This window comes from Sitophilus oryzae, unplaced genomic scaffold (assembly GCF_002938485.1).
Source record: "Sitophilus oryzae breed Bouriz unplaced genomic scaffold, Soryzae_2.0 scaffold_496_pilon_pilon, whole genome shotgun sequence".
Taxonomy (NCBI): Eukaryota; Metazoa; Arthropoda; class Insecta; order Coleoptera; family Curculionidae; genus Sitophilus; species Sitophilus oryzae.
Genome location: NW_022147080.1, coordinates 1,466,289 through 1,470,293, shown reverse-complemented (window position 1 = coordinate 1,470,293; position 4,005 = coordinate 1,466,289). Strand labels below are relative to the sequence as shown.

The 4,005-nt window shown below is 32.1% G+C and overlaps 1 long non-coding RNA gene across 1 annotated transcript; it reads right to left on the bottom strand.

Annotated features, from left to right (window-relative positions):
* Positions 1-2,945: 2,945 nt before the first annotated feature.
* LOC115886777 lies at positions 2,946-3,349 on the bottom strand. Its single transcript, XR_004050943.1, has 2 exons — positions 3,176-3,349; positions 2,946-2,985 (listed from the first exon to the last, which is right to left on the bottom strand). It is a non-coding gene; the product is annotated as an uncharacterized LOC115886777 (long non-coding RNA).
* Positions 3,350-4,005: the final 656 nt, after the last annotated feature.

The following is a 4,005-nucleotide window of genomic DNA, read 5'->3' as shown; positions in this document are numbered from 1 at the left end:
TTTTTAGTTACGACTTGCTTTAGTTGCATCACTTATGATTTCCAACCACGATTTCTCTTGAGATATTTAAAGGCCAAAACGACATTACTTGTAAATTTTGAAGTATAATAAAATTAGTGGCAAAAGTTAAAAGTTGTTCTTTATTTTTTCGATTAATTCAAAAAAAAAATTCACAAAAAACGACAAAAAAACGTACAAAAAGCGCTGTACGAAGTTAGCCAGTGTTAGCTATTAATTACACAAAAATAAAATAAAGTATCTTTTTGGATTTTTATTTTATTTCTACTTAACTCAATAGCGCATCATTATTTCATACAAAATATCATTTTCAGGCATTAAACGGTTTGAAATGCACACGAAAAAATCCCTAGGCCTCCTTTTAAACGATATGTATCTCATTAGCGAGAGTCTCTGACAAAACAAAACAGAGACTAACTCTCTAACGTTACGGGCTGCAATGCGACTAAAGCATTAACTGAAGCCTCAGGCCAGCGAAATATATGAAGCCTTTCACCACCGGTTCTGAAGCATTTAAAAACTTAAAACAAAGCTTTTCCTATCTTTCCTTCTCATACTCGAGTTTTCGAAAACAAATAGCTCCAAGGGATTGTTAAATTTTTGATAGAGTCGACTGGAATAACAAGGATTAGTGTCCGCCCAAGAGTGCAGTTCGTCTGAAAAAATATTAATTTTTATTGTCTCTTTATTTATTATTTACTAAGTGTGGCCAATAAAGTTTAATTTTCATACATCGGTTATCCGACAATACGATGATACGATATTAATTTTATTGGTTGAATTTAAGTACTTCGATTGGTTAGAAAATTACGCAGTTTTTAAATTTATTCATTTTCATGCCTCCGTTCATCGGATGTACGATTTGCTTGGAGTTGGTGCCATTTTATATTTTTATTTCTTTAATGATTTCGCTGTTTTACTCATAGTCTAAGGCCCGTATTTATAGTTGCGTCTCGAGACGCCAAGACGGTCTTGGGCTCTTGAGAGCGGAATCCACAGAATACACGAGCAAACGTCATTTTGGAGATTGCGATTTTCATTTTGGAGATTGTCATGTTGGATAGTTTATGTGATCTGTGGATAGTTTCTTAACCTAACTTTTTTAGTAAACAAAATAAATCCCTTGTAAATCCGTTTTGTTTTATTAAACAGTTTTGAATATGTTAGATCAGTTTGAGGATATTTGGAACCATGTGGAAGAAAAAAATCGTCTTCGAGTTCCAAAACGATGTATAAGGGATGCCGGAAATCCAATAGAAATGTTTAGCTAGGGGAATTTAAATACCGATATAGGTTTAGCAAGGCTACAATTACAGAAACTATTTTACCTCTTGTAATTGAAGACTTGCAAAAACCTACCAATCGTGGTTTACCCATTCCCCCGTTATTCAATTATTAATTTGTTTACGGTTTTATGCGACTTCTAATTTTCAGATAGTAAGTGGAGACTTGCATGGCGTTAGCCAACCTACAATAAGCCAGATTATCAAGAGGGTGTCCATTTTAATAGCAGAACATTTGAGTGAATTTGTGATACAACCATAAATGGTTGAACAGCATTATTGTTCCAATGATACTGGCTTCAGCTTGTGCAGATGATGACAACAAATGGGATACATATATTAAGAATATAGAAAGAACTATAAATACATCTGTGAATAAATTCACTGGCGAAAAAAACACCTGAATTATTATATGGATATATTCCGAGGATTGAAGATTTATTTGAAGATGGACAAGTGAGGTTATTGGCAGTAGAGAATGGAAAGTACTCGATTACCTGAAAAATTGAGAGAAGAGATCAAAGAACATATAGAAATGGAACAAAGGAAGTATAAAAAAATTTATAGGCTAGCAGACTAGCAAAAAAAGAAGAGAGAAGAATGTCATCTAGACGACAAGAAATAAGGAAGCAGTAAAAACGCAATAATCATAGAATGTGTATTGTGAAATATTATTTGAAATAAAACTATAAAACATGGAGTATCGACTTTATATAGAGTGGTCAACTCAATAAGAATACAGAATTTACACCAAGCAATAAAATCTTGAAAATTATAGGTATACGGTGTATACATCCAATATTGTATATTGTGATATATTTATGTAAATATTCATGATGAAAATAAAAAAGACAATTTTTTTAGTTCTAATGTATTAGTGGGAAAATTCTGTGTAACCAGTTAAAACAAGCACTTAGCTGTCTGGTCATAGTGAGCGTAAAACTACTAAGATAAAGTATAGATAAACAGTATTTTTAAGATAACTAATAGACTATAAGAAATTACTTAAAATATGTTACATGTAAATATATAAACACTAAGAGAAAAGTAAATAAAATTATTATTAACATATTACATAATTCTAGATATACATATATTAATACAATAAATACATTAATTTGCAAAATGTTGAATAAGATTTCTTCAAAAATCTAACCCTCTTCCTTTTTATTTATAATTGGAATGTGTAAATTAGCATCTTCAAAATTATCTAAATTTTCCCTTAAACCAATATTATGAAGAACAGCTGTGGCGCAAATAATAGCAACAGTTGTTTTGTAAACCTCGGAGACATGGAAGATGTTTTTTTCCAAGTCCCAAATAGCCTTTTACATTTCGTTCTCTTCTATGGGCAAAGTTATACCTGGTTTCTTGTTGATTACCTAGCTGTAGAACAGGAGTCAATAGAAATGGCCTACACATCTATATATGCATTGTCTCCAAGAAGTAAACCAGGAATATCATGCCTTTCCATTAGCATTCTTAATTACTTCGATCGAATATAACACTATCATGACTTGACCCTGGATATCTAACTATAATATCCATAATTTCCCTTTTGGGATCTGAACATTTAGACTAAAAAAACTTTTGGGATTTTGAAATACTTCCACATTATTGCATTATTCTTGATTATCTGGCTTATTGTAGGTTGGCTAACACCATGCAAGTCTCCACTTACTATCTGAAAATTAGAAGTCGCATAAAACTGTAAACAACTTAGTAATTGAGTAACGGGGAGAATGGGTAAACCACGATTGGTAGGTTTTTGCAAGTCTTCAATTTATAAGAGGTAAAATAGTTTCTGTAATTGTAGCCTAGTTAAACATATATCGGCATAAATCCCCCCTGGCTAAACATTTCGGTATACCAACATTTCTATTGGATTTCCTGCATCCCGTATATATCTTTTTGGAACTCGAAGACGATTTTCTTCTTCCACATGGTGCAAAATATCCTCAAACTCTTCTAACATATTCAAAACTGTTTAATCAGACAAAACGGATTTACTTTGTTTACTAAAAAAGTTAGGCTAAGAAACTATCCACAGATCACATAAACTATCCAAAATGACAATCTCCAAAATGAAAATCGCAATCTCCAAAATGACGTTTGCTCGTGTATTCTGTGGATTCCGCTCTCAAGAGCCCAAGACCGTCTTGACGTCTCGAAACGCAACTATAAATACGGGCCTAAGTAGTGGAGTGCCCTTATGAGATACAAACCTCGGAATTCATTGACTGTGAACGAATTTTTATTAAACTTTTTGCATTGTATTGTTAATAAGATATATTACAAAGTTTACCTATTTAAATTCGTTGCTTTCACTTTAGTATTTAAATAAACACACACATATACAAATGCATACATACAAGATGGCTCCGTTTTCCGGAAAAGCTCTGTATCAGGATTCCTATTTGAGATTTTCACTCCAAACCTTTTACAAAATATTATGTTTAATAGTAGTTCACATTTCATTTTTTTTTAAAGATATACAGGGCGAGTCAAATATATATCATTTATTTATTCGAGTTTAATGAATTTGCTATAAAATTCTGGTTCCAAAAATACCTTAATACTCTTAATACCATAGAGTATATTAAATGGTCTTTGAATTATGGCCACGTCCATGAGGACGTTAATATAGACGTCCAGGAACCTTCGTATAAGAACTTCTAATCGAGACGATCGACTTATTGTAAGT